The sequence below is a fragment of the Ixodes scapularis genome, unplaced genomic scaffold (genome assembly GCF_016920785.2).
Source record: "Ixodes scapularis isolate PalLabHiFi unplaced genomic scaffold, ASM1692078v2 PGA_scaffold2__306_contigs__length_199485367, whole genome shotgun sequence".
Lineage (NCBI taxonomy): Eukaryota > Metazoa > Arthropoda > Arachnida > Ixodida > Ixodidae > Ixodes > Ixodes scapularis.
The window spans coordinates 122,281,800-122,294,650 of NW_024609857.1; the positions used below are offsets into that span (position 1 = coordinate 122,281,800).

At 46.4% G+C, this 12,851-nt stretch overlaps 1 protein-coding gene and 1 non-coding gene across 2 annotated transcripts in view; both read left to right on the forward strand.

The window, feature by feature from the left end:
• LOC8032054 (fatty-acid amide hydrolase 2-A) overlaps positions 1-12,851 on the forward strand; it is a 119,712-nt gene that overhangs the window by 22,913 nt on the left and 83,948 nt on the right. The window lies entirely within an intron of this gene.
• On the forward strand, positions 6,798-6,869 carry Trnap-ugg. The gene has a single exon. It is a non-coding gene; the product is annotated as a tRNA-Pro (tRNA).

Sequence of the window (12,851 nt, forward strand, 5' to 3'; positions counted from 1 at the left end):
TAACAAAAGTTATTTTTTTCTGCCTTTCTAGACAAAGACGTAATAACGGTTTTATAAGGATCGAGCGTTAGCATGTTCTGACGACACCAATTGCACACACGCGTAACATCCTCCATAAGTTTTTCACGGTCTTCCAAGGATATGATCTGCCTGAACAACTTGACATTATCTGCATATTGCAAAACGACCGAATTGCGAACAATCGAGCTCAAATAATTAATAAAAACATTGAAAAAGATCGGCCCAAGTATGGAGCCTTGTGGCACACCCGAAGAGGAAACATAAGGCCGGGAGTGATGTCCAAGAACACGAACAAAATTGTATCTATTAGACAAATAATCTAGAAACAGGGAACAAAGGGAGGTACTCACGCCGTATGATTCTAGTTTGTGTGCAAGGAGCGAATGGTCTACTAGGTCAAAAGCCTTAGAGAGATCAAAATATACAACGTCTACCTGTCCACGTTGACACACAGTAGGCGAAACAAAATTTAAGAAAAAGTCACCAGATTTGTCTCAATAGACCTTCCACGCATGACGCCGTGTTGCGAAGGGCTTATCTTATGATTAAAAAAGTTTGAAATGCGCTCAAATAAAACAATTTTAAGGACCTTAGCAAAGGGAGATAGTAACGACACAGGTCTGTAATTTTTTACGTCGTCCGTTCTGCCATTCTTATTTACTGGCACAGTAATGGAGTACTTCCACAGGGAAGGAAATGTAAGGAAATATGCGTTAAGACGGGTGCAAAAATAGAGGAGCATCCTTTAAAAATGAAGCTTGGAATGCCGTCAAATGCAACTGATAACTTTGGCTTCAGTTTCCTGATAGCAAGTTTAATATCAGTAATTTCAAAAGATAGAATTGACAGGTGATCACTGGCATTATCGCTGACGCCATGCACGGGCAGTCCACTTTGGCCGCAAGAATAAACCGAAGAAAAATAACTCGCGAATGCATTTGACACATCTTCGGGCTCAGACAGCATATCACCTAACGAGACAGCTATGTTTATTGATGACGAAGTTGTAGTTGTGCGATCCTTTCCATATCGCTAGAAAAGCATTGGGTCACGAATTAAGCTGCGCTCTACTGACTCATGGTGTAACATTTTATCGCGCTTCAACAATGTCTTAGCTAGCGCACGCGACTCAGAAACTTTTAGGTACCAAAAAGCGGAATTCGCAACCTTACATTTCCTATGATAATGCAATTTTTTACTTAGAACTGATCTAAGCTCCTTGGAGTACCAGTGCGGATAACGAATTGTGTAAGGACGCTTTTTTGGGAACGAACCTTTTAAGTGCATCTACGATATAGTTTGTGAACACTTCAACGGCACGATTTACATCGGTCATACTTTATATGGAAGCCCAATCTGCATTATCTACATGTTGATAAAGGCCAAAGTAATCGCCTCTTGAGAAAGCAAGCAACTCGCGGTTTTTGTGCTTTACTTTCCCCACAGAAACCATAAAGGAAACAGAAAAAGGAACGTGCCAAACATCCGGTAAAACAAGCGGATTTGAAACAGATATCAGGCTGTTGATAGGAAAGTTGGCCAAGGCCAGATCGAGCACATGTCCTGCTGAGTTATGAAGACCGTTCATTTGGGAAAATTCGAGAAGGTTAACAAATGAAAAAAGGGCATTTGTGTTAAATGATGCAGTATGAGCAGACAGTGCAGGATGTACCAAATTCCTGTTTATTTCAGGAATATTGAAATCACAAAGTATGAGTATATGATGTTGATCCACATACAATTTATACCCTAGCTTTTCTAATTGGCCAGAAAACTTAGATCCGTCGACATTAGGAGGAAAATAAAAAGCTATTATTATCACGAAGACGTATTTCAATCCAAACGGACTCGCACTCGAATTCGAGATCAAATGGGCAAACAGCCCGTAAATGTTTCTTAACTGCTATTGGTACTCCACCACCCAATTTAGCGGAAAGTTTTTCGTAATCTCGATCCCGACGAAAAACTGTGTATTCGGGAGGGGAATAGTCCAGGGATGCAAATGAGCTATTTAGCCAAGTTTCACTTAAAGAAATGATATGGTAATCCCCTAGAACAGGGATGGCCAGGCGGACCTGGCCTAAGAGCCGCAAACAAACCCACGACACTTCCAAGAGCCATGGGGGAAGGGGGGGGGGGGGGGGGGGCAAACTTTTGTTTAGGGCAATAAACGAAACTTGAACTACTTTAAATCTATCCAAGCCAAAGGCAGTCCAACTGTACGTAACGTAGCAGTAGCACAAGACTATCAAACCGCAACCTGTCTTTCGATTTCGAACGCGTTCCATTTCTCTTTTTCTTTTTTTGGGAGGGCGGGGGGGTAAGGGGAAGGGGTGAAGTTGGGAAGGGAACCCCGAGCCGCACTTTAACGCGCAAAAAGCCACATGCGGCTCGCGAGCCGCAGCTTGGCCACCCCTGACCTAGAACAACGTTATTGAAAAAAAAAAATAGGAGCCTTATACGCAGGCCGTGGACGTTTTGATAAAACACTGAACAATTCATTTGACAAGCTAGTTGGGCGTTGCTGTGTCACGAACATCATTGCGCCCTGCAACATCGAAAATGGCCTAAAAAGGGAGCCCGTTGGCCAAGCATCTGCATTGTTCACTCTGTCGAAGTCATCCTCGTTCACAGCAATGCGAAATAACGAGTAGCTTTCGTGTCTAGTTTTTAAATTGGTGCATGCAAAAGATGTTCCTTTTAAAACTGCCATTAGCACCTCTCCAACATCACTGCACGTAGCGTCAGGATTGAGACGCGATACAAAAAGCGCCTTGAGCCTGGGTGCCTTTTTTGTTATGAAACTAAAACAAAAATCGAAAGACGTTTAAAATTTTCTGTAACGCCGAATTAGAGCGCAGCTCTTGAGGAGGAGGAGGGGAGCATGCGGAGTACAGGGTATGCCCCTCTTCCTTCCCCACTAAATTTAGCGGGGAAATTTTTTTCCTCGTGAGGTCGCACGTGACGTCACGTGCGATGTCACAAGTGTCGTCACACGTGACGTCACGAGGATAAATTTAGCGAGAATATTTTCCCGCAAGATTTAGTGCAAACATTTCCCTGCTAAGTTTAGCGGGAATATTGGCAATTTTAGATGCGTGTGACGCCGCGTGACGTCACACATGACGTCATAGTCACGTGTCCTCTATAATGACGTCACATGTTACGTCACAAGGGTTACCCTCACGTGAGGGTAACTCTCGTGAGGGCAACTTTTGTGACCCTCGTGAGGGTAACCCTAGTAACCCTCATGGGGGTAATCCCGTGACGTCAAACGTGACGTCACGTGTGACGACATTTTGGGAAGCGTCCCATAATGCAACACGTGGTTACGCCGACAGCGGCGACGCCGCTCAAACCGGAAACGGGCGCGCTCTAAAAAAAAAAAAAAAAAAAAAAAGCTACAGGTAGTTTTGAAATTAAACGGTTTTGGATGTAAGGATAACAATTTGAGCTATACGAAGCAGTGTTGACGGTAACGTTTTACAAGTATTGGCGTTACCGGTAACGTGTTAGTTTTTTCGGTTACATAGTAAGGTACTTGTTACGTTTTGAAAACAGAAACGGGCAACGTACTTATGTTACTCATTTCAAGAAACGGGTAAGGTAGTTACGTTAAGGCACGACCACATTGGCGTCGCGGAGGCCTGCGGCGCGGCGGTCGGCGCTGCCGTTTGCCGGCCCAAACCAGTTTTCGGCTTCAACGGCGCGACGTACGGCGCCGCAGAGTCAACCGCTCCGTGCGCGGTTCAGAGACGGGAGCCGCACGCCGCAGAATAGAGGAGCCAATGGGAGGTGGCGTAGATAGTGACGTCGCGATGCCATGGCAACGCTCAAGCCGGTTCTCGGCGCGTCTTTCACGTTTCGAAGGACGTGTTTCGCGTCGTCTGCTCTTCCTATTTTCCCCGGATGCCTTCCCCAACGGAGCGGTTCCTTGAAACTGTGCGACTGTTTCCCTTTTTATATGACAAGACGCAGCCACACTACCTAGATAAGGACGCCAAGAACAACCGCTGGGAAATTATAGGAGAGGAATTCGGAATTACAAGTGAGTTTCTCCGTAGCACTTGTTGCATGTCGTCTGTGTTGTGACGGATGTCGTGTTGATTTGGTGACACTTTCGAAAGTAGCCTTCATCTCTGGCGCGCCGCCGGGGCAGCAAAGCCCCGGCGGCGCGCCAGACCTGTCCTCTCCTTCGGTGTTTCGGTAGAACCAACTCGGCCGGACCCAAAACCTGCGCCTCCTTCTTTTCAGAGCGCGGCGACGTCGCAAGATCAACGAGCAGGCTAGGAGAATCACATTCGCGCTAATCACCAGGTCATTATGGACTCCTACCATGTAGGCAGCGAGTGCGGAACGGAAGAATGTAACGAAAAGCAGACGACGAAAGAGCGGGAAATCCGACGGGAGGCGCGATCGCGGGAACCGGTGCTGTCACGTGACTCCTGCAAAACGGAGGCCAATGTGGACTCCTCGCGTTGGGACGCCGGACGGCGGTGCCGCCCGGCGGCGCCGCCCGGTGGCGCCGTTCACGCTAGTGTGGTCGGGCCTTTACTCGTTAGATCTTCAAAAGACCTGAAAAAGTACACTTCAATTTTTTTTAGTTTCTTTACTTCGTTTTACCTTAAGTCCAGACACAGCCGATGCTACGAGCTTATTGGACCAATGAGACGACTTTAAAAGTGCACCATCATGGTGTTCGTCATGTTTATGTACATGCTGCGCTCACTCCATATTCAAATATTTGCCTGTATTTTCTCTGCGCAAAAAAGCCCCACTTTAGAAAAACGCCGACGCCCACGCCCTTTGTCTCAGTGTCGACAAACGCTGTCGCCCAAGAAGTGCTATTACCGTTACTTTATAAATAAAAAGGTAGGCAAAAGTAACGTGCGCTACTTTTTATTGGTAACGATAATGCGTTCCTCTTCTATGGAGGTAGCGTAGGTCGGTGACGCTTTCCTTTATTTTGCAAGTAACAAGTAACGTATTTCGTTAATTTGTTTCGGTAAGGTCGCGACGCCAACTGCCGCCAACGAACGAGCAGACGACCCCGAGAGCCGGCCCTTTTGCAGACAAGGAACATGCAGTTCCTCGCTGTTACCGCGCCTGTCTTTTTTGTTCCTGCGACTGTCGCCGCCTGCGGAACGCGCGCCGCTTTTGAGTCAAAAGGATCGTCTGCTAAAAAGGCCTGCTCTCGGCGCCGTGTGCTCGTTCGTTGGTGGCGTTTGTTGCGCCATCTCTTGTCTCCCGTGCGAAACGGCGCCGTGTTTGCAGACCGGTGGCGTCGCTGCGTTTCCATAGGAGCTAAGCCTTTTTCTTTCTTTACTTTTTCCTCAGGTAAGTTCGCCCTTCGCAAATTTTACGAAAAAAAAAAAGCACCATCTGTGGGCAACGCTGCACAAAGTCGTAGCGCGATAGGTCAAGAAACCGAATTTTCCGGTCGATTTAAAGAGCCTGGCGTCTCCTTGTTTCACCCTGTAATGATGAGGCAAAAGTTTCACTGCGTGTTGTGTGAAAGAGGCAGAACAACGTCTAAAACGTTAGGGCCATAGCAGATACGTTTTTCGGACTATTGATAGTGACTGACTCGTTAAATTCGTCTGTAAAGGGAGCTCAAATATACGTACTTTCAGGGATTATCCTGCACTCTAAGAAGTGCCTGCCCGTTTCCTTACCAGGAAAACACTCAAAGAGCCAATCTCTGCGATCTAGGAATTCAGATCAACGAGTGATGAGGCGGAACATTTGTTTAGACCTAAAAATGAAGTCTACGCTGTGGCATTACGCAGTCGAAAGCTTCATATGCTTGTATTGCGTAATGACACAGCACGTTCCTAATTTTGAGGTCTAAACAGATGTTCCGCCTCATCATTTGCTGAGCTGATTTCGTAGATTGCAGAGGTTGGCTTTTTTAGTATTTTGCGGGTAACTAGATGCACAGGCATTTCTTAGAGTTTGCGCACTGCTAGACCACATGCACATTTCTGGAACGTGCGTGTGGAATGCGCTGCAGGGTGCTGAGCAGTTATAAAGTGACCCAGAATGTCTCTATCATTGCATTATTTCAGAAAGTGTAAACTTAAAAACATTTCAGTAAGGCAGAACTCACCCTCACATACATTCTTTGTTTACGATCATCATTTTTTATTCTAAAACAATATTTACAATAGAACGAAACTAATCGTCAAATTATCCTGGCATGGGACTTTAAGTCAAGGGTTACATCAACATAGGTTTCTCAACTGTGCTTATGTAAGAAAAACAAGCGATATAGATTACTGTGCAACTTTAAACCTTAAAACAACCTAACTTACACGAAAAAAAATGAAGAAAAAAACCTTGCTATGTGGGTTGCGGTTTTGCACTTCTACGAACAAAATTGGTCCTGCCTGCAATCATTGCAGTTATCAATGTCAATTCATTTAACTCGTATAATTATATTGTAGACATTGATTATTTACTATCAGGAAGTCTTACCTGATTTTCCTAATTAAGAAAATGTTGATTTTTGCCCCATAGATCCTTATTCCACGTCGCAGTAAGACGCATCCGTCTTTTCCTTATGGTTAACAAAATACTCGATCAGCTCGCGACATCTAGACACGTAAACATTTGGATGGAGGCTAACGACATCCTGTCTGCAGCAAACATACGGGTGGCCAAGGTCAAAGCGAGGTTGCGACTGGAGCAGTCCTCGCGTTCAAGTAGTGAGCAAACCAGTTCAGTGATGAGCGCGGCGCGACCAAATGGAATACGTAACGTCCGCTATTCATGCCGGCTCGTTGGTCTAGGGGTATGATTCTCGCTTTGGGTGCGAGAGGTCCCGGGTTCAAATCCCGGACGGGCCCTGAACTTTTTCTTATGTTTTATTGCAATTTGGGGATGGCTTAGCTTGGCTTTAAACACTCTGGACAAGCATACATTACGTGTTTCCCTCTGACGCAGTGTTTAATTGACTCGGGTTCAACCACCTGGAATAACTCAAAACCCGTACACTGAAATCTATACGTAATTACTCTGAAATCGAGCGCAGAAGCGGGATTGGTCACGAGTGCCGCGTCAGCGTTCGGCTGGACCCGGTGTCCAATCAGTGCGTCGAAGGAAGCTTGGCTTTGGACTCGGGGGCCCATGTGCTGAGCTGGCGCCGTCCGAGTGATATATGATTGGTTCAGCGATTATAGAAAACGTACAGAAACACAATAAACGCGTTGATGTTGCGCCTTTTACGTTGTTTGATTGGCCACATCAGCTCGTAGCGCCGGCTGCGCTTGGACTTAAGGTGAAAACAAGAATTGGTGGTGTTGGCTCGACCGAAAGAGATAACGTGAAGGACCCAATGCAAAAATCATCTGTGTAAAAAAAAAAAAAGAAAAAAGAGGCGACAAAAAGTTTTCCTGTGGCTGGATATCCGCGCTTATACACTCAAAGAAGTGCCTGCGTGTCTACTTACCCGCAAAACACTTGAAGAGCCAATCCCTGAGATCAACGAAAAAGCTACGCGAATGATGAGGCGGAACATTTATTTATACCTCAAAATTAAGTCTGCGCTGTGGCGTTACGCAATGCAAGCATGACGCTTTTTTTGTATTTGCAAGTCTTTTTGCAAGTCTAAAAACGAATGTTCCGCCTCATCATTCGCTGAGCTGATTTCGTAGATCGCAGAGGTTGGCTCTTTGAGTGTTTTGCGGGTAAGTAGACGCGCAGGCATTTCTTTGAGTGCAGCAGTGGGCTCAAGGTACCGGCACATTATTGTCGAGTACTGCCCTTGCTTTAGCTGTGTGTTGGTCTTCCCTACGAGTAAAGTTGGTTCTGTTGCAGAGAAAGAGATCTGTGGGTCTACTTTACCGCGAAGCACTTTGGAAAGCCAATCGCTCTAATCCATGGAGTTGGCTGGGCGAATGACGAGGTCCGAACCATGTAATTATGCAGTCGTTGACAGCTTAAGAAAAATAGTGGTGTGGCTTATACTACCTTAACACTTCTTACTTCGCGATTGATTTTTCGGTGTTCTTTTCAGCAAATGCCGCATTTTCATTGCCTGGGGAGCGATAATGCCGGACGTGGCGGACCCCCGGGCCCGCCACGACCGGCATTTTCACGTGAAACGTGCTTTGTCTCCTCAGGGGGGGGGGGGGGGGGGGGGGGCAATGAAAGTGAAACCGTCGATTAACTCGATGCTGATCGGCTGCGCCAGAATATGACGTCACACCCCCTAGCTCGACGCTGATTGGCTGGTTCAGGTTCTGGAAGAGCGCCAGAGGTTTAGAACCCGGGTTGGCGTCAGTATCTCCATTCCAGGAACTGCTATCGAGTGTGCATGCCACGCGTTAAGCCAGTCGCTAAGCTAAGCTAACCGACGAAGAACGACCAAGAGCATGGACGTCAATCCCAGAGGAATCGTACTGAAACCCCACGTTTCACATGTAACACAATCGCCCGGCAATTCGCTTTGCATTTCTCGTACGCTGCTCGTGACTAGAAACGTAACAAACAGTCTCATTTACTGAAAGAAAAAACAAAACAAAAAAACGTGCGCGACTTTACACCGTTCTCAACAGGTTCGTACTGGCCACCTGTATTCCCGCCTGTACCGGACACCATATGCATATTTATTTTGGTTACCGGTACGCGGATACCGACCACCTAGTAAAGGATACTAGATGCTGAAATGTGCTATCTAGTCGGCGGTAAAAGGAGGGATACAGGCGTTCAACACATTCAAAGTAGCACGAACCGTTAAGTATACACGTTTACAAGTACGACTTCAAGGCGCCGCCATGTTGTTCATTTGGGGTGTGCTTGGCAGCCTGATATTCTGAATAGGACGCTAAGGCGTCGTAATCGAACTATGACGCCTAGCGAGCAAGATGGCGGCGCTCTGAGGCCGTACTTCTCGAATAACCGTTTAGTTACAACTACAAAAAAAAAAAAAAAACGTTCATTTTTTTTTTTTTTTTTTGATGTTCAGACACCTGAACCTTGAATGGAGGCTAACCACGCTGTACGCGCGGAAAACTAACCATCGGCGAATGTCGAAACAATGCTGGGCCTGGGCCTCTTCAGTTAATTACGTAATGAACGAAGCAGTTAAACGATTAGCACGGCGAAACCGGAGGGAGTAGGAACCGTCCGATCTTCATGTCGGCTCTTTGGTCTAGGCAGTAAAGGAAAAAATGTCAGCTCTTTGTTCCAGGGGCATGGTTCTCACTTTGGGTGCGAGAGGTCCCAGGTTCAAATCCCGGACAGGCCCTACGTTTTTTTTTAAAACTTATTTACATGCAGGCGGGCACGGTGTATACCAATAATAATCTCTGGAGAGGGGAAACAAGGGAGACAAAGGACAAGAACAGATTTCCAAAGACAGATAGGTGACTGGATCGATACCTGGACCAGGCGGATTTCTTCAGTCGAGCACCAGTCACCTGGCTGTGTTTGGAGATTCGCGTTTGTCCTTTGGCCCCTTTTGTTCCCCTCTCTCCAGAGACTATTATTGTTATTCTTTTCCAGCTCGTGGCACCTTTGCATTAATTGCATTAATATCATAACGGTCTATACTTCGTCTCACCTTAGGCCCAGGCGCAGCCGACGTTGCGAGCTCAAGGGACCAGACAGCTTCAGAAGCGCCCAATCGTGATGTTCGTTATGTTTTTGTACGCGTTATATTATCGCTGAACTAATCATAAACATGAAAGGCCATGTGCCTTGCGCTTCTTACGCTGCTTGATTCGACCCATTAAAGGGATACTGAATCGAAACTTAAAATATACACGAAACACCTAGAGATAAGTCAAATGGAATCAGATAAACCAGTAATTGATAATCGCATAGTCGTATTTCAAGCGGATGGCTGTATTTTTCGTTCTAAATGCCTGGATTTCGGCGAGCGCTTCGAAATCAGCCGTCGAAGAGCGCGATGGACCTCGGGAGATCCGGCGCGGTCTTGACGTCATCATGCCTCGGAGGGCCAAGCATACCGTAGTTATGAGTCTTGCCACTTGGTGGCGTCAGCGTGTTAGAATCTCGCATAGTCGAAGTACCCGAGGGCTGTAGTAGCATGAAGGGACACTCTCTTAATTCAATCTCCTTTTTGTGTGTGTGTGTGTGTGTGTGTGTTATAGAGCTCAAATAAAAGCCATATGGATTGCCTTCGCAACTTGGGTACGTACACGTTTTTTAGATGTCCATTTTATTTTGACATGATACGCCAAAACATGTCGAGTGAGAGCAGTTTTTGGGAGCGACTCAATGCCGGTCCAATCTTTCTCTGCCGAGCGTCTCGTCAGCATCGAGTTGCGATTGTCTAGAGGCCCAGCGGTTCATAAAATCGGTTATAAAAGACCGTTTTCGAAGCGGTTACCAAGAACGCAATGCCAGTGCGGTTCTGCTCCCAGCGCGAACAGGTATTTACGTGGATCTTGCTAGCTGACACTCTTTTACTTCAAACGCATCTTCCTGGACGTTGGCTCTCTCCCGCATCCCCGAAAAGCGCCGCAGGGATTTGTTTACATGCGCGCCGCATTGCACAGCCGTACGGGCCGTCTAGTTTTAGCAACGATGGTAGTTGTGTTGACTTCTTAGCGATCGAGTTCGTTATCAGTTGCGGTCGACGAAGGCGGCTATCTCGTGATCAGGAAAGGTGGGCATGCGGGCCCGTTTAAACAGACATTTCGTAGCGTGAATATTACATCGCACGAACACAATCTCCAAACCACCCCAAAGAAACGTTGCCGGAAAGACCACCCGATACTAAAACGAACGGTGGCCAACTCTGCTGTTGCTTTCTTCACCAAAGCGCCTCGGTACTACCAGTACTACGTTCAGGCCTAAGTAATGCCTATGAGTGACCGTATTTCCCGTTGTGGCGCTGCTCTTACGGGCATGTTGTCGTCACGACATTCCATCGAAGCTTCACAGACATCCACGAGGTGGTTTTTGGTTGTCGTTTTATTCAGTTTAAAATTCGTTTTCTCGCGTTATCCTGCGGAATATTGTTATTGGTGAAGTCCTATTTTAAACCTCTTTATGTTCAAGCAAAGAGATGGGCTCTGGAATTTGGTTTCCGTACCGCTTTAACTCGCAGCGTCGTTGCCTCTGGACTTACCGACATCGAGTGCGCGTGCAACTGTACTGGATCTTTATACAACCGCGTTCGCAACCGCTTTGCGAACGCGGATCCGCTTCCAGTGTGAATGAGCGGTTAAGTTGAAACGAAGTTTAGTTTCGTTTGACAGCTCATTCAACCATCTTAGCACACGGGCCTGAGCTTCTTCGTTTCTCTGCGGCAACGAACAGTGAAATTGGTGGTCTAAACGTGAGTTATCAAAAACAGTTGTGCTCAGTTATTCTCGCTTAACGTGACTGCTTGGGATAGGATGCCATAGTACTTTGTGCCATTAATAATTTTCCATTGAACATTCCTAAGCAGTGCAACCCTGGAGGTTTTGACTTATAAGACACAATAATGTTAGTTTATTGAAAAGAGTGCTCCAGCCTGTTCTTGCTCTTGAAAACTTGAACTGCTCGAAAATGCGGATTATGCGAACTGCGATTAATGTATAGCGAGAATAATACGCATTTTTAAGTCAGCTGTTTCACTTTAAACAAGAACTAGCTTCTTTTTTTTTTGTTTTGTATTCGGAGGTTTCTTGAGCTTCCCAGGGATTGGTGACAGCGCAAGTGCACTGAAGCTCGGAGCACATGGAGCGAAAGCTCGCGCTGCCGAACCGGGGCGTCGTTCCATGGCTCGATCCACAATCTGCAGTCCTATATCCCTTTTGACCTCAATGCGCTTCTCACCAGCGTGCGGCCGTGTTTATCGTGACTGCACGATGGTCATGTAGGAGTTCACAGTGTGAACTCCTCCACCACTCCGAACAATATGTTCGGAGTGGTGTGAACTTCACACCACTCCGAACATATTGGCCATCTGCTGCCAGGAAACGAGTCGTAGTTTTGAAATCTTCCCGCTACATGAACCTCCATACGACGAAGTCGACTTGAGTTGCAGTTTCGGGCATACCCCAATACATGTCCTTAGGCGCATGCACGAATGACATGTTTCATCAATTATCTGATTTTCCTGAAATGCTGCTTACTAGAACAAAGAAAGTATAAAATTATAGCTCATTTTCTTTCAAGTTCATCATTTTAAAGAATTTTATTGGCTCCTAGCAAAGCTGTATTTGGCTGATCTAAAATGACATCTTTGACATATAGGGGGGATAAATGATTTTTAGCCTATCGATGAAAGTAGTCTTGTTGCAAAGTCTTTAGCGTACACCGTGTGTCTATGCTGGTCAAACCTATAAATTATTTTTCATCGTTACGTGGCCACAGAGCAGAAGCCATAACTTCACAAGCGCCCAACTGCATTGGGGAGCATCTTTACAGCGACATGATGATTCACGGCACTTGTTAGCTTGAAACTTCCTAGATTTTGAGGAGCGAGGAAGTCCCCGGAAGGGAAATCTGGGGAGCACGCTCTACGTCGACTGCGGCGCCATTTTTTTGAGAAGGAAACGAAACAAAGATACACATTAGGAGAACTATGCATATTCCTAATAAAAAAAAATAAGACGTGGTTTGGTGCACGGAAATATGCTCATCGCTGGCCACCGTCTCTTGGAAGCCGCCAGTCGCGTACAGTCGGAAGGCACACAACACCAGCCGCTCGACAGTTATTACATGTGCGGTTTTTCGGTCGGGTTGAAGATCGGGACGGATGCTTATTACATAGCCATCTCGCGGCTTCCTTCGTTAACCGGTAGTCTCTGAGGAACCTGTCTTCGGAAAATTCAAAGGCGTCGCGGTGCTCGCGTATTATGCGATCC